Source organism: Octodon degus, unplaced genomic scaffold (genome assembly GCF_000260255.1).
Source record: "Octodon degus isolate 3935 unplaced genomic scaffold, OctDeg1.0 scaffold00029, whole genome shotgun sequence".
Taxonomy (NCBI): domain Eukaryota; kingdom Metazoa; phylum Chordata; class Mammalia; order Rodentia; family Octodontidae; genus Octodon; species Octodon degus.
Window position 1 is genome coordinate 2809763 of NW_004524605.1, and position 17717 is coordinate 2827479.

The 17717-nt window shown below is 52.6% G+C and overlaps 1 protein-coding gene across 7 annotated transcripts in view; it reads left to right on the forward strand.

The window, feature by feature from the left end:
- The first annotated feature begins 9747 nt into the window (after window positions 1–9747).
- Window positions 9748–17717, forward strand: part of Tnip1 (TNFAIP3 interacting protein 1) — a 43917-nt gene continuing 35947 nt past the window's right edge. For 4 of the 7 annotated variants that reach the window (XM_023713112.1, XM_023713113.1, XM_023713114.1 and 1 more), the window contains exon 1: window positions 9750–9883. The gene's annotated coding sequence lies outside the window, so the exon portion shown is untranslated. Of the gene's footprint in view, window positions 9884–17717 lie in introns of all 7 variants that reach the window. The other 3 variants (XM_023713115.1, XM_023713110.1, XM_023713116.1) reach the window with 2 other exon arrangements.

Genomic DNA, 17717 nt, shown 5'->3' on the forward strand with positions numbered 1-17717 from the left:
TGTGTGTGTGTGTGTGTGTGTGTTTTAGGGAAGGTTCTACAGCTGAGATTACGGGCACAGTGCGCCACCACGCCCAGTCTCAGTTGCCATCTCAGTGCGCCCTGGGGCAGGGGCCTTCACGGCAGGCCCAGGGATCAAACCCCTGGCCTCTGCGCCTGCTTGCAGGTGCTTTAATCTGCTGAGCTATTTGGCTGGCCCTGTGTTTTCAAATACTGGCAGAATTTCACGTATCCCATTTCTTCTTAGTAACTTTGTTTAACTTTTAACCATTTCTTTTACATTCACCATGTCTCATGTTCTGGGACACAGAAGAGGGGTGGGGCACTGTTCTCTATTGTGGTCTTCCCCTGTTCTGAGAAGGCACCTTCCTTCCTGGGACACAAAGAAAAATAAACTGGAGGCCCAAGGGGGCCCAAAGGCAGCAAGGTCTTTGCACCACCTGCATTAGAATAAGGATATATATATATTTTTTTGCTCCGAATGCCTTCAGGGCAGCTTTGGCTGGCTTGAGTTGTGGGGATCGAACCACAGCAACCTGAGGCTGACAGCTTTGTGGAAGCAGCCACTTAAAGAACTGAGCTAGGGCCAGGCCCCCAACCACTTGCATTAGAACCAAGCATTAAAAAAAAGAAAGAACCATCCATGAAAAGGGCAGCCAGCGACCTGGCCACAGCTCACACTTTCGAGCCACCTGGGGAGTCGTCCACTCGCGCATGCCTGCGCCTCGCCCCCAGGGTCTGATCCAGTGGGCCTGGGCTGGGACCTGGGCACTCACGGCATTCACGTGCTGACGAAGCCCCCCAGGTCGTTCCATTGTGCAGCCAGTGGAGAAGGGCCCCGCCCAGGACCAAACAGGCCAGCCGAAACACCCAGCAAGCATAATCTTTATGGAATCATCCCCGGGGATGCCCTGTTCCCACCACAACCACTCCGGGGGTCCCAGGCAGGCAGGAAGTTGATGCCCACAGAGGCAGGGTGAGCCCCAAGGGCAAGGCACTGCTGAGGTCGCAGGGGTGAGCAGAGACCAGTGGGCCTGGCCACCAGCAGAGAGAGGCACATGGGTGCTGGTGCTTCATTTTTCTCATACCTACCAGCTTCCAGCTGCTCAGGCAGTTCTTTGCAACTGCCTAGCAACAAAACAGGGAGGGGCACTTGGTGGACTCAAGGCTTCAATGTCATTCATCAGTCAAATCCCCTTTCTCTGTCTTCATGTCAGGACACTGGGCTGGGGATGTAGTTCAGCAGCACAGCACCTATTTGGCCAGAGCGGGGTACTGAGTTCCATTCCTGGTACCAATAAAAAATCAGGTCACTTTCAGCCCTTTAAAAAAGCGGTTCTGTGGTGGAAATGATACAGGTAACCTCTGAATGACACAGGGAGAAAAACTGATCCCCCAACCTAAAAGGTACCTGGGGCGAGTTTGTGTTCTCTAAAACCGAAGAAGGAATTTTAGGAGCAATCGGAGGTAAGAGCAGAATATATTTATAGGGGGAAAGAAAGCTCCTGTCTGAGAGAAGGACAGAAGGGGAGCCCCCAAGTAGGTAGTCCCCAGGAAGCGGTCTCTTCCAGGGACTTTATTATAGAGGAGAACCATGCAGTAAGGCGGGTCTAAGGTGGTAGAGAACATGGGAACTCGCTTAGGTAGATGTGGGGTGGGACAAAACTATGGTTAGCCAAGAAGATTACAAGCACCATTGCTTAGGTAAAATTAAGCCCAGGACTAAATGGGAAAGCGAGTCGCGTAGCAAGTGGACATGAATATGGGACAGGGTCTCTTCCTGTTGGGGGTCGGGCTAGCGACTCACTTGGGCTCTTTTGAGGTGATTGATACCTATTTAGAGTATCAATCCCTGATGCCCATCCCTAGGGGAGTATGCAGCTGTGTTTCCTCTTTTGTCTTGAGGTCTGGCCCATACCGGAGTGTCTGTCTCTTCCAAGTTGCAAGGTCACCTTGTCTCCCATCCTCTCTCCTTGAGGGCCTGGCCCTGTCTGACTGCCCACAATATTTCTATCTAACTTGGCTGCTTGCAACACGTTCAGGTCCCAACTGAGAAGTCACTTCCTCCAGGAAGCTTCCTGATAGGTTTCAGAGGCAATAGCGATGGCGGTGCTGGCGGCGCAGCAGAGAAGCAGAAATGGGGGAGGGAAGCCTTTATTGACTCTAAACACACGGAGAGGACCAGGGCAGGGAGATGGGCGGATCCTCTGACCGGAGACAGGGAGCCTGAGACTTTAGGGACGTCTGCCAGGGGCGGAGTTTGAGGGGCGGGTTTAGTGACGTGTAAGGAGCTGATTGGAGGCTCCCCTTGTGGGCGGGAAAGGTCAGAGGAAGTTGTACCCAGGGCTGGAGTGGGGAAGGAGGAGGAAGTGGTCATTGGGAAAATGAGCTGTTGCTTTAAGGGCTTCAGGCGTATCAGACCACCACCATAATTCAGCAATTCTTACTAGGGCCATAACCTGTCACTTCCCAGAGCCCCCAGTCCTCCCTGGGCACACTCCTTTGTCCTGGCTCCTATAGTCCCTGGCATCTCTCCTGCCAAAATATGTCTATACCTCTTTATTGAAATAAAGGCCTGTTCCAAAGCCTCTCATAGCCTGCAGCGCGATGCTGCCCAACAGAAGCTTCTGCTGGTCTGCTACTGAGCACTTGAAATGGACCTCGTGCGTGCTTCGGAGGGATGGGATGACAATTAGCTTATGTCTAAACAGCCATGAACAGTCATGGCTGCTCTATGGAGCCGGCTACTTCAGTATCTCCAGGCTTTGAATGGACAGAACCTGGGTCAGGTTGGCTCCTTCCCATGTCATCAGCAGCCAGCCATATTGCTGGAAGAAGGAAGACGCTCCAGAACCAGGAACATCAAGAAAGTCCAGCCAACATCAAGAACGCGGCCTAGGCCTATAATCCCAGCACTCAGGAGGCTGAGACGGGAGATCGCTGTGAGTTCAAGGCCAGGCTGAACTGCAGAGTGAGATCCTGTCTCAAAGAAAGTCTGGGGCCGGGGAGATGGCTCAGTAAAATAAGCGCCTGCCTGGCAAGCGCAAGGGCCTGAGTTCAATCCTAGGTTCGGCAAAAAAAAAAAAAAAAAAAAAAAAAAAAAATCAAAGAAAGCCAGTCTGGCTCAGGCAGATGAACTCCTTCCTCCTTCCCCCTCCCCACCTTCATGGAGCACGGCGAGCAGAGACCAGGATTCTAGTCAGTAGGGTCCAGATGACGTCTGCAAGCCCAGATTCTAATTGCATTCTGATGTCAAAAGCCCGGCCAAGGGAGGTGGCTGCCTGGGCTCAGCCGAAGGGACCTGCCCATGGTCTCCTGAAGCTCGCACCCAGTTTCCAGGTCTCCCAAAGCCGAGTGTGAGGCCTGCAGGAGCAACTAGCCTTCCTGTGGAGGATCCTCAGGGAGCAGGGACAAGGCAGCAGGAGGGGCCAAACATCTGGCAGTTTCCTCAGCTCTGAGCATTGGAATCGCCCACCTCAGGCAGAGGAGGAAACCGAGGACCCAGGAGAATCCAGGCAGCCCTGCCCATCCCTGCAGCCCAAGAACCAGGCCTCCAGCTACGCCCCAGAGCTGCTCCATGTCCTGGAATTCACAGCAAGTGACAGCTGGCCTGGGGAGTGACAGATGGAGGCAGACAGCAGGGTGGAGGGCGGAGGAGGCCTCAGAGTGGCCTTGGGGGCTGTGGAGCCGGGGCCGGCTCCTCCCTGGTGGTGCCTGGGCTGGGAAATCCCCTCCTGTCCAAGTCAGCCACCCAGCCCTCCTTCCTGCAAAGCACAGTGAGGTCGCAGTCCTGGGAACTTCCTGCCCTTCCCAGGTGAGTAGCCCAGGCCAGAGGCCCATGGACCAGGCCAGGGATGTTCCTCTAAGGATGCGCAGTCGCCGGGGCCCCCACCTGTATGTACGGCTGTCTGGCCACTCCCTGCCAGCTGAGGTGCATCGCTGCCCTGCCCTGCTGGTGCTGCCCCTCCGGCTTGGGCTCTGGGCCTCCGCTCCTGGCCTAGCCTCCTTCTCCTCTGACTTCTCTCCCCATCTCTCCTTTCCTCTTCCTGTCCCCTCTTTGTGCCCTGCCTTCATGGCCAATCTTTTCTTTTCCTGAGACTCCTAGCTTCTCCAAAGGCTAGAAAAAGGCGGGCCTCTGCCTTATCTCCCCCCTCCCAGCCCCCAAGGAGGAGGTGTGCAAGTGTGAACGAGCTCGCGCGTGTGTGGAGTGAGGCGTATCTGTGTTGGAAAGTACCCAGAAGAGGATGTGTGTGGATCCCTGCGAGTGCGTGTTTGCGGGCTCATTTGGGTGTGAGAGTCTGTGTGGACCCCCTGGATGAACAGACAGGTGTCTGCGTGTGGACAGGAGTTCTGCAGGCTGCAGCTGCGGGCACTAGGCACTGTCAGGCCTCCTGGGACTTTCCTTAGCCCAGGGCAGATGGTCCCTCCCCTCTGTCCTGCCTGCTTGGTGGGTCCCTGACCTTCCTGAGGGTGGACCTTTCACAGGGAGCCTGAGGCCCCAGGCCAGCCCAGTGTTCATGGCTCCTCCTCTGATCACGGACGGAACACACTGTTTCACAGCTGATCAGAGAATGGACCAGGGAAGTCCCAAGCCAGGCGGAGCAAGGAACTTAGGCCATTTTAGAAGGACAGTGGCTCAGAGGGCAAATGAGGAAGCCTGAGCAGGCAAGAGCAGCCCTAAGGCGACCAGGGGACAGGACCAAAAGGGGCTGCTCTGGAGCCCTGGGTGGGCTTCTCAGGATTAGGAAACACCAGGGTGTGGGTGGCTGAGCTCTTCTCGCTTCCAGGAAGATGAGGGCAAGCTGGGATCACAGCCCAAATCCAGTGTGACTCCCCGTATAGACTCGGAGGGAGAGAGGCTGGAACAGGGGAGACCCAGGACTCGTGGGGGGGCGGGACCTCAGAGCCCTGTTCTCCAGGAGGCTGGTGTTCTAGACTATGAGAAGTAGTAGGTAGGCCAGGAACATGGGGATGGAGAAACAGGAGCTTGCCTGGAGGGAAAGCAGCCCTCCCCCCAGCTTGGGCCCTGGGGTCCTCCTAGGGAAAGGTAACCACTCCATCAGCCTCCTAGGGCTAACTGCATAATTCCCACCCCACCTGGCCCTGTGCCACTTAATCCTTACTGTCTGGTGAATGTGGCATTGATGAAGAAACTGAGGCACAGACCTGCAGGTGGCAGGGCAGGATTTAATGACTCCTGAGCCCAGGCCTTCAGACCTGCTTGACTTGTCTCTTGGGAAAGGGACAGGTTGTCTCGTATTTGCTTTTAGATACTGAATGAATGAGGAGTTAGAGATATCTGGCTGTCCTCTCACAGAGGTTGGTAGAGAGAATCTTAAAATGTCTCTTAGGCTAAGAAAGGGATGCTGGGACCATAGACATTGGTGATGTATCTGTTTTTTAAAAATTTCTTACATTAAAAAGTCACAATCAGCCAGCCTCATTTCAGTCAATATCATGTGGGTGATATGCTTCGCCTCATTTAACAATCACTCACTTCTCTCTTTGATATTCATACACCCAACACCAAAAAGTACCTAGAAGCCACTGCAGGGCTTTACCCTCCTGGGTTACATTTACCTATGGATCCAAGGGGAACGCTGACCTGCTGTCTTCCAGCTTTACTCATTGCCCCCCAATAGCTCCATTCACCCCAGCCAAGGCCCGGGGTACACGGTTCACACCTCCTGACAGAGCAAGGCACAGGCCCTTTTGGTTTAAAATCCCCCTTTCCCATCAGCAGCTGATTGGCAATTGTAGTCCTGAAAACTGGTCACAAATTCTGTAAGGGCTCGTCCAAGTCCTGGTCCTCTGTGGCCCTCGCCGTGGCTGCATTCCTACAAGGATAAGGCTGGATTTGATCTTCTCTTTATTGTTGACATCTCTGTTGCAAAATTTGTCATTTATCTTGAGTAAGATTCTTTCTTTAGCTCTCATTACTCCTTTTTTTTTTTTTTTTTTCAGAACCGGGGATTGAACTCAGGCCCTTGCGCTTGCCAGGGAAGCTCTTATTCCACTGAGCTATCTCCCTGGCCCCTCCTTTCTCTTTTTTTAAAGACCAAAAAAAATGTATGTAGCTTAGACTGGCCTCAAACTCGCAAGCCTCCTGGCCTCTGCCTGGTACGTGCTGGGTTCACAGGTGTGTGCTAAGGGCTCAGGCATGCATAGAGACCCTTTCAAGTGGGGGCACTCTGTGTTCCGTGTCTTGCTAGGTGCCAAGACATCCCAGCGTAACACCTGGCAGCCTCATGAGTGTACGCCGTGGGTGCCCGTGCTCTGGCATGCGCCTGCCATCACAAAGCCATCTCCTCTGTGAAATGGGTCTGTTGGTGCTCACCTCCCAGGCTGGCCGGGAGGTAGACTGTGTGAAAGGGCAGGCCCGGTACACAGCAGATGCTCCATGCTGCCTTTTAATGCTTTTAACACGTAACCTCTGCCTCTCTTCTGGTGCTTAGTTAGAGCTATGTCAGTTATGAATGGATTTGGGAGTATATTTTTATTTCCTTCAAATATGTATTCAGAACCATTCTGGCAGAGATGGTGGAGGAGGAGGGAGGGGCAGAACAATTGGGAAGCTGCATGCTCCACAACAAAGCAAAATAAAACACTGGCACCTGAGTGCTCTAGGTGGGGCTCTGCACGCTGCTTGTTGTCACTCTGGAAGAGCAAGACGCTGCCACCTGCCTGAGTCACTCAGCCTCAGCACCAGGCCAGCTTCCTGACTTGGAAATCCCCTGGTAGGCTGGGGCAGGGGGCAGACTGGGGAGCCCGGCTGCCATCTCCTCCCCGCCCTGAGAAGACGTGGGTGTGAGGGATCTGTGGGGGTTGCAATACCGGGTTAACAGTGCAGTTTGACTCAACACATGCAGCCACACCTCTGCACCACTCTCTTTTCTCAGACGCCTCCTCTGGGCTGAGCTTCCGTGAGCCCCGCCTTTGTTTGTAGGATCTCATTCATCCCTAGGATCACCTGAGGGGCAGGTCCATCTTGCTCATTTTCTAGAAAGGACCCTCAGGCTCAGAGGACACCAGGTAGTAAGCGACTGCATAGGCGCTGCGATCCCACGTGGTCCACAGCCTGCATTCAAGATAGTGCAGAGCAATTTCTGGTTTTTGTTTTGTTGGAGAGTCTCCCTGTCTATCACAGGCTGGCCTCAAACTCAAGGCCATCTTCCTGCCTCAGCCTCCCAAACCCTGGGATTAAAAGCATGCAACACCATGCCTAGCTCTTGAGCAAATTTCTGTAAAAATGAGAGAAAAACCCTGAGAGGATGCAGGTGCTGTGGGCAGAGGACACAGTCTGGGAGTGAGGGCGCTTCCTTATGCATCAGTTGTTGCTAGGCTTGGTTTGCAGCGTCCTTTTCTAGAGGCCTCAGTTCATCTACCTGTGAAGCAGGGGACTGCGACCAATGGCTCCCACTATCACGATTTAAAAGGGTAGGAGAGTGGGGACAACTATGACTCTGGGCAGATGAGTTTCCTCATCGTAACACTAAGCAAAGGCACCCCAGGCTGGGCTCGGTGGGCACCAATGCATTCCAACACTGGAAAGCCGAGGCAGGACTGTGAGCTCAGGCCTAGCCTGGACAGTTTAGTAACTTAATGATCCTATCTCAGAAGACAAAGACAAAAAAGGGTTTGTGGGTGTAGCTCAGTGGGAAGGCATGGGGTTCAATCCCCAGAATCACAAACAAAACAAAGCTAGAAAAAAATCATGCTTATATGTGGAGCTCAAACGTTCTCCAGGGCCACAAGGAGTCGTCTGGTACTCTGAGGGACGGAAGTGCCAGCTCTCCCAAGTCATCATTTCACAAAAACAACCAACATAGTGTAGAAAACAAAGCAAAATACTGGGGATGTCATTTTTCCATTGCTGGGGATGGAAGCCCAGGTAGGCAAGTGCTAGGCAAGTGCCCTACCACGGAGCTGCACCCCCAGCTCTGACTCTTCATTTTTAAGAAAATTCCATTTTTACAGTGGATAAGCATGAAGTTTTGGGTTGCGTTTAGGAAGTGAACATCCCAAAAAGCGGTAAATTGAGAAGCACAGGGGAGAAGCAAGAAGCAAACAAAGATTTAGAGCCTTGAACTGTCCTCCCTGTGCTTTGCTAAGCTAAGCTTGTTCTAAGTAGGTGCTTTAGACCACTGAGCCATCTCACCAGCCCCACCTTCCTCCATTCTTTTTTTTTTTTTTTTGGTGGAACTGGGGATTGAACTCAGATCCTTGCGTTTGCCAATCAAGCGCTTATCCTACTGAGCCATCTCCCCAGCCCCTCCATTCTTGATTAAAGTGTATCAAATTCTTTTCATAACTGAAAAGAATACTGTTTTCATAAACTTTATAACACCTTTGAAGTACCTGAGCACCTGATGTTGTTCTAAACTGTACAGGAAAATCTCCAGCTCGGGCACACTCTTCCGTCCGTGTTCAAGAACACATGTCTGTTCAAAGCCAGTCACAGGGGACTGAGGGGCCTGGTGTCCCTTCTGTAAGAGAGGACATGTGTGAAACAGCCCCTAAGCATTTCTGAAGATGAGCACCCATTGGTGACCAAGTTTTCAACAAGTCCAGCGATATGGGCCTCTTCCCACAGGTTTTTCACAAAGCTATATTTAACTAGTCTAACAAATAGTCCTTTATTCCAAAGTCAGGTTTTTCTTTCTTTTGTAATTTTTTTTTTTTTTTTTTGGTGGGGTACCAGGAATGAAACTCAGGACTGCATGCTTGCCAGGCAGGTGCTACTCCACTGAGCTAAACTCCTCGCCCCCAAATGACCAAGTGTTCCCAGGCTTACTGCAAGTTACTATACTGCTCCTCACCAGCCCAGGAAATCCTGGGGCTCTTGGGTTTATGTATTCCCTAGGTAGACAGGATAGCAGGTGCCTTCCAGATTTGCCCACCTGGGGTTCAGTCTTGGTTCAGCCTGGTACTGAGGTCCCCAAAACTCACCATACAGTTGCTAGCAGTAAGTTAGGCTGCAGATCCGGTGGAGATGGAATCGCCATCTCCCCTGCACAGGTGCCGGCGACCCAAGAACAGACAGGGCTAGCTAGGCTTGTTCCGTCCTTCCTAGGCCCAGACTTCTCCCTCCTTGGCCCAAAGGTATGCAGTGGGCTTGTCATCTTGGCATTCTGGTGCTGCCTCTGGGCTGAGAGGAGGTGGGGCAGCCCTTCACACCCTGGGCCACATAGAAGTAGCCATTGTCTCTAAAGAAAAAAAAAAAAAAAATCTAACTTTTGAAGTTGCATTTTGCGTTTTGTAACGAGTTAACCACGTGAATGAAGTGACCTACACAGCGCTTACAAAGCCTGGGGCAGTAAGTGTGTGTGTGTGGGAGATGGGGTTGGGTAGCAGGGGGGGCATCTGCACGGTCTTCCGGCAGGAACGGAACCCGGTGGTCCAGACCCCTCCGCCCGGCTCGACGCCACCGTGTCAGTGAGTCCCCCCCACTGAGGGAAGGCGTCGAGGCCCTGCAGCTCGCCTCCGCCCTGCAACTCCGGGGTATCGGGTGCAAAGCAGCTGCGGGGGCCAGCAGGCACCGCTGTTCCAGGACACAACAGAGCAGTCTCGACCCCGCCCACCCGGCTGGCTAGCTCGGCTCGGCTGGACTCGGCTGGACTCGGCTGGGCTCGGCTCGCTGACAGTCCGGCCCCAGCGGCCGCTGTTTACCTCGCTCGGCCCCGCCCCCCGCAGCCCCCCAGCCGAAGCGCGCGGCGCGATTGGGTGAGCGGCCCGTCCGTCAGCGGGGACTTTCCCGGAGGTGGGGCTGCCTGGCCGCACTTCCTCGTCCTGCGCCGCTCCCCCTTCCTCGGCGCGGCTACATTGCTGTGGGAAAGGACTCGGCCTGGGACGCTGCCCAGTTCTCCCCTGACCCTTCGCTCCAAGTAAGCCGGCCGGGCCGCTGCCGGGACGGGCCGGAGGGGAAAACCAGGGAGGCCGGGGCGAGGGTCTCTGAGGGCCGCGGTGCCGGGCGCGACGGGGAGGCTGGGCCCGGGAAGGTGGCGAGCCCCGGGGCCAGGGCCCGTTGGTCGTCTCCGGGAGGCCGGGCGAGCCGTTGGTTCTCGCCCCCTCCCGCCCCCCGCCGCGCGTGGTGGGGAGCGCGCGTGCGCACTAACGGCGCGCGCAGGCTCCTCGGGGGGCGGCGGGCTGGGGGCCCGGAGTTGTCGCGGGGCGGGGACGGTTATACGCAACGCGTCAGTAGTTTCGTAAAGTTTTGCAAGCAGTGTGCGCACCGAAGGTTGAAGAAAATAATAGTAACTCCTACTGGGCGGTCCCATTTGTGGCTCTAACCGCTTTATTAGGTTAAACTCAGTTACTGGTTGTGTTTGCACAAAATGTGAACGTTCTTTGCGTCATCTTAGAGTTTAGCAAACAAAGGCTCTTGGAGGTTCAGTTCCTACGGCAAAGTGAGCTGCAGTCGGGGTTCGAACTCAACCGAGTAGCTCCAGAGGGAGGGCCTGGCATACTGTTTGTGTTTGTGTTTGTGTTTGTGTTTGTGTTTGTGTTGAACATACTGTTGGGAACACAGGCTTAAAAGCAGGTGCGGGGTGGCTGGCTGCAGTACGTTTCCAGTAGGGCTTTTGGTGGTGCGAGTTTTGCAGGGAGGACGTTGGTGTGTGTGACTGTGCGCCTGGAGATAATTTTATTCTACGTTAATCGTGTGTGCAGGAGTGCATGGGAATTTTGTGCAGCAGGGTGAGAAACTGGTAAGGGGAGGGAGGGGCTTTCATTGATGATGCAGAAGTGCCGGCAGCATCCATCCCCACCCCCTTGCAGAATGACGGTGCAGGGAAATGTGTAGATTCCTAATGCATCAGTTTTATTTCGATGTAACGTCACAACAGGATTTAATCAACTCTTACTCATTTTCCAAACAGGGTGTGGTAGAGGGAAATTCGGCTCTGACTGAGTGGTCAGAAAAAGAGATTCTGGAGGGGGGATACATTGTTTTGGATTCCTGATACTGGATGTTGTATCAGAAAGGTTAGGTATTTAGTAGTTCAGACGTCCAGTAACCCAGTGATATTGTTCTACTGTTTGTTCGGTCTTTTCTTTTCTTTATTTCTTTTTTTTTTTTTTTTTTTTTGCGGAACCGGGGATTGAACTCAGGTCCTTGCGCTTGCCAGGGAAGCACTATATTCTACTGAGCCTTCTCCCCAGCCCCTTTTTTGTCTTTTTGAGACAGGGTCTTACTATGCAGTTCAGGCTGGCCTCATTCTCACTTTGTGTTGTAGCCCAGGCTCACAATGATCCTCCTGGGCAAAACAAAACAAAACAAACCACTTCTGAACTTTTTAGGGGGCCTGCCCTTTAGCTCAGTTGTTTAAGGGACTGCTTAAACAAAGCAATCAGGATGCTGTGGTTCCATCCCCAGATCCTCAAGCCTTCCCAGACCTGCCCTCAAGGCATCCTGAGCCAGCAAAACAAAAACAAAAACACACCCCCAAATCGGACCACTTGTGATCCTCCTGACTCAGCCTCCTCCCCAGCGCTGGGATTACAGGCATATCGGTTTTGCAGCAGAGCAAATGGATGCAGGAAAGAAATGGGTGATGACACTATCATTTACTTACATCTGTGGCCAGGTGCCAGGCAGTGCTGTGTATTTGGTGTCTTATTTAAGTCATGCCTCTGTAGTCTCAATTTCAGATGAGAAACTAAGGCCCAGAGAGATGAGGGCTTGCCCAGGACTAGTAGGCCTGGAGCCTTGGGCCCTGTACCTTTCACTGACCAAGACTACTGATGGTGAGCCCTGCAGGGAAGCCTCCTGTTGTTGCCCTGTGGAAGCTAAGGTGGGCGTGTCCTGTGTTCTGCACACATGGTGGCTATGTTTTCCCTGCCCACTGTGTTCTGTAGGTGTGTGCATGGTGTGACTGAGGGTTGGTACTTGCTCCTGGATGCCCACACTGGATCCTTTGGGGACCAGAAGGTCGTGGGGTCTGACTCATACCCTTACCCCAGCTCTGCCTGTGACTTGAGTCCTGGATGTCCTGCTTGGGTCAGCCGACCTGATTTGAGAACAGCGCCCCTGTGGGAGGCTGTCTGGCAGCCTCCATCCCTCCCTGACTACTTTGCTGTGCACTAGCCACACCCTCACAGCTAATCAAGACCAATCATGGTCTTCTTGCTGGCTGGTTCATGCTCACCTCATGGTCTTCCTTCTGCCTGGAACACCTTTCTCCTCCTGGTGCTGGTTTTTCCTTATCTGTCAAGTTTCAGCTCAGCTGTCACCTCCTCAGGGGCCTTCCTTGACCTTCCATTCAAAGTGGCCCCCTTTTTCAGTTTCTGTCATGTTACTGTTTTATTTTTTCATGTATTTCTCATGTTGTGAAATAAATTTGTGAATGAGAGGATTCTACAGAACTTATTGACTGGCACAGTATTGTGCTCTCTTTCCTTGGAATATAAGGGTGAGGGCAGGGAGCCCTTCAGTCTTCCTGTGTATATCCCTGACGCTGGAAGAAGTGTTTGGAGTGAAGTTCTGCTCAAGGTGCTGGGCAAACGTGCGGCCCTCCCTCGCTGGGCCCTCCAACACTGTTACAGACTGTTTGTTAGTCTACCTTGGCCCAGCTGGCCTTTTGCTACCTTCTGTGTTCAGCTCATTGCTCGCCTGACCACTTGGGGCAAGAGATGTGATGAGAGTGGTAGGGCGCAACACAAGACCAGCTCAGGGGCCAGGGAGATAGCTCAGTAGAATAAGCACTTGCCTGGCAAGCGCAAGGTCTTGAGTTCAATCCCCGGTAACGGCAAAAACAAACAAAAGACCAGCTCAGTTTTTGGTCACTTCTAGCTGTGAAAGCCAGGCCAAGACTTTGCCTGTTGCTGCCTTTGGTTTTCCAGCTATAAAATGAAGGCCTAGGGGGAGGGCTAGCATTTTTCCTGGCCCTTGAAAAAGCGCTAAGGCAAAACTGGGCTGCCCTCTCATTGGCCCCAGCAGGCCCTGACTTTCTGATTCCTGGACTGGGCCTTTCTGTGTCCCTCCCAGCACCCGTGCTGGCCCCTTCAGCCATCTGCCCAGGCAGGGTCTCCAGCTCTTGGGAGAGTTGCAGAGAAAGTCACTAGAGGCAAGGAACAGCTCCCCTGTTCTGGGGGGGTGCGGGTGCAATCCCCAGAGACACACACTGGTCACCAAGGTCCTTGCAGGAAGTGCTCAATGTTCTTCCCATGACCCTCCTGGGATGATCACTGTTCTACATGGAACAGAGGACAGCAGCAGAGCCCAGTCCTGTAGCACCCGGCAGCCTGACAGTGGGTAGGGGTGGGTGCAGTGGATCCTGTTGCCACGGAGTCCTGATTAGAGGCTGGAGCTAGTATTTCTTTTTTTTTTTTTTTTTTGTGGAACCAGGGATTGAACTCAGGGCCTTGCACTTGCCAGGGAAGTGCTTATTCCACTGAGCCATCTCCCCAGCCCATGGAGCTAGTATTTTTAAGGCAGGTATGGGGGTCAGTGAGCTCCCCTTGACCTGCAGGCTCACTGCGCTGCTGACTGGGCTGGCCTTGGTGGTGGTCAGGAGCCTGGGCATGCTCACCCACCCCTGTGCCTGCGCAGTGCAGACGCTTCCCCTGTGAGCTGTGGTGCTGACAGAGGAAGAGCTAAGTGGCTTTCCAGACACAGAGCAGTTCTGCCTGCTTGGAAGTCTACACTCCCAAGTTCTTGTGATCATTCCCTCTGCCTTCTCAGAGAAGGTGTTCTGAATTTAGTCTATCATTCTTATATATTTTGTTTTTGTTTCCTTATAGATGTGTGTATTTCTAAACAATAAGTAGCATTGTTTTGTATCGTAAAATATTGTTTAAATGCTATCATACCTTCTCTATTCGCACAAAACAATTGCTTGTTTTACTTAATGTTATATCAGAGAAACTGATCCATGTTTATAGGTATAGCTCTAATTTAATTTTCACTGCTGCATAGCATTCCTTGATATGGAATCAACATTTTGTAGCTTTTTTGTTTGGTTTCATTGTTTTCTGGGTGTGTGTGTGGGAGGCTCTCACTGTGTAGTTTAGGATGGCCTTGAACTTGCAGCAGTCCTCTTGCCTCAGCTGGAATTACAGGTGTGCTGCTACTAGCCCTTTGCTTTTGAATAGGTCTTCCTGGCTTTTATTGGAGCACCCTCCCCTGTCCAGCCTCTCCCTTCCTCACCCCTCCTTAGACGTTGTGGTGCTTGTTTGAGGAGTGCACTAAGGTTTACAGACTGCTCTGCCTCTGACCTGGTCCACACATTTCCAGAGCAGGAAATAGGTGCAGTGAGACCTGTTCAGGTCATCTGAGGAGGGAGCAGAGCCAGGCCTGATTCCAGTCTTCTTTCCATCCTATTTGCTATAAGAGGAATTGTAAAAAATTAGTCTTCATTTTAGAAGAGAGGAGTTACAGGTCTGGATTACCCTTCTGGCATGTTGGGGACAGAAGGCTGGAAGACCGCCCCTCACCCCGCTTTTTTCTTTTTACATTGCTGGGGATTGGACATAGCTATGGGCTCCCATGCTGGGCAGAGGCCACACTGCTGAGCTGTACACCCGTCCTGAGGCTGGCTGAGCTCCCTCTGTGCCACCTGCTTTGCAGTGAGACGAGTGGGGAGCTTTATCGGTTCCCTTAGCGGCTCCTCGAGGCCCTTTGTAATAGGGGAGCACAGGACTGGAGCCAGGAGTGGGAGAGAGGCTGGGTTCTGCTTTGCTTCTGAGGACTGTGGGTCAGGTCTTGTGCCTCTGGGCTTTGTGCCATGGCATAGTGTCCTGCCAGTAGCGTTCATGGCAGGGCACAGGGAGCCACTTGGGACACTTGTTCCCAGCTGATGTACTTCTGTGTTTCTATGCTCTCCTGGGTCACTCCAAGTTTCTGAAGCCAAATCCTTTCTGGGCTCCAGATGAATCTGTCCATTGCAGCTGCCACCTGTCCAAGCACTGAATTCCTTATCTAGAAAACTCATCCTTAGGCTTTTCTCCCATTTTTACTAAGTTCCTGCAGCGCAGCCTGGTCTTTGCACACAGTAGTAATGCCGGCCACATTGGAGCCAGGACATGGGCCCTGCCTGTGGTTCTAGCCTTGCCACACCACTTAGACTTTTTTAAAAAATATTTTTAAATCTTCCTTTTAAAAGTTACAGAATAGCCAGGTATGGTATTGCACACCTGTAATCCCAGCATTTGGAAGGCTGAGGTGGGAGAATTGCTGTGAGTTTGAGGCCAGCCTGGGCTACATAGTGAGTTCAAGGTCAGCCCGAACTACATAGTGAGACCTTGACTCAAAAAACAAATTAAAGGGGCTGGTGAGATGGCTCAGTGGTTTAAAGCACCTCCTTAGAACAAGCTTAGCAAAGCACAGGGACCGCGGTTCAATCCCCCAGCACCACATGCCAGCCAGCCCCGCCCCCTGATGGGCTGAGCTGGCCACACACACACACACACACACACACACACAAATAAAATTTAAAAAAACAAAAAATTATGGAATGACATATGCCCATTAGGGAAAAAGCAACAACAGAAAACTCAAGCAATACAAAGAGTATAAAGTGAACCTGCCTTCTGTTTCCTTTTTCTCTGCTTCTGCTGTCCCTACCAAATATAAAAATTAACATTTAAGGGGCCAGGGAGATGGCTCAGTGGAATAAGTGCTTCCCTGGCAAGCGCAAGGTCCTGAGTTCAATCCCCAGTTCCACCAACAAAACAAAACAAAACAAAACACATTTAAATTGTATAAGAGTAGGGCTAGATTTCTCACATAAAGAGTTAAAATACTGGGGCCGGGGAGATGGTTCAGTGGAATAAGCGCTTCCCTGGCAAGTGCAAGGGCCTGAGTTCAATCCCCGGTTCCACAAAAAAAAAAGAGTTAAAATATTATGGGTCAAATAAGTCTCTTTTGATTTCAGCTCCTCTGCTAGGTTTTTCTATAGAAAAACCCCTCTGTGTTTCTAGGCTTTTTTCTGGGTACATTCATGATTTTGCATACGCAGTTATGTGATTTGTTTTTAATAATAATCTCTTGTTACACCTTCTGATCTGCACTTTGCTCTTTATTTTATGAGCATTTTTCTGGTCCTTACAAAAGCAGTTTATCCCTGACTTCCCATGGCTGGCAGTACACTGTCTATAAGTGACTGCATCCTGGTTTACTTAATTCGTCCCTCTCGGTCAACCTTAGAACACAACTGCTGCTGTGGATCATGTGGCAGTGTGCATTTTTGTGTAACCATTGTGTGTGCTGATGGAATGAGCTCTGGATGCCTGGGTAGGAGGTGACCCAGCTGGTCAGCAAGCACCTCTCACTACAGCACTCAGGTGCACACAGCCGCAGACAGCAGTGCACATACCATGGCCCCCAGGTCCCCTCACTAGGAGCGTCTGAGCTGTGTAACTCATCATGAGAAGGTTCAGGATCCGTCAGCCCTGATGCCTGGGACTGTGGGCAGGCTGTGCCTCAGGAATCAGAATCACCCCCCCCGATCAGCCAGGAGGCAAGGAAAAGGGGGTACTGGGGTCCCACAGTCCCTTGAGTCCATGCCCCAGTCACCCTAGCCTTTGGTTGCTGTGCACCTCACCACTATGTGGCCTTGGGGACCTCGTCTTGACCACATTGGCTACACTGTAGATGAGCCAGCTCTAAGAAAAACATGTCACACAGGAGCTCTTCACAGAAGCGAGATACCAGGGCAGTGGGCTGAGGACACTCCAGTCTGGCTGCAGACCACACCTGGGTGCTGTCGGCCCCAGGAGCAGCTGTCTGTCCAGTAGGTGGTGTGGGTGGGGGGTGTTTGTGGAAGCCTGGCCTGAGGGACAGGATGGGGAACAAAGGCTGGTGGGCTCCAGAAGAAGCCTCGAGGTTCTGAAGCTCCAGGAGCCTCTTGCTGTGTATTCCTAGAACCCCAGCGACCAGGACAGGGCAGTGGAGGCAGAACTGAGAGCACCGTTGCTGCCCCTGTGCAGCTCCGCAGGAGTTCTTGGCTCACTGGACACAGCTAGTTAAGAGTCCCCAGCTCCCCTTGGGATTGGGCGAGCCCACGACAGGCTGGGCGCCAAGCATCCTCACAGCTGGGTTGCTAAGCCCAGGTGACGGCAGGTGATCGGGGCCAGAGTCCACCCTGGACACATACAATCAGAGGCATATAAAGCCTGCTCTGGAGGCTTCGAGCTTCAGCCTCCGGCGCGCTGGGCGGTGCAGGCAGTGGGAAGGGTGCCAAGTTGGAGTTCAACAGGTGGGGCCTGAATCGCTGGTCCTGCCGCCCATCTGCGTGTCCTTGGGCAGATGACCTAATCTTTCTGAAAAACAGAGATTATACTATTTTGGGAGGGAGATAAGTTGCCCCATTGGGAAGCAGAGATAATACTTTTCATCTCTGTGTGGTAAGAAGAAAATTAGGTAACGTGTGTCGGGATGCAGCCCAGTGCTGGCTCAGCCGGCTGCCCTGTGGTGCTTGTCAGTACTGTGTGAGACCCTGATGTCCCTGCTGAGTTCTGGCACAGGTGTCTGACAGGTGCTGAGTAGTCCAGATCACAGAAGGAGTGGGGCTGGGGCTGTAGGTGACTCAGCAGAGAGAAGAGTGGGAGGACACAGGGACACAAAGTCTGCAGGCTGTGCTGCAGGCCTGCCCATGCCAGGAGGAGAGCCTGCCCAGCCATGGGCTGGCCGTGCACCAGCTAAGGGTCATGGACTGCTCTTGGGGAGGCAGTGCCCTTGCGTGCTCCTGAAAGGACTGATGGTGCGGATGGTAGTGTCCT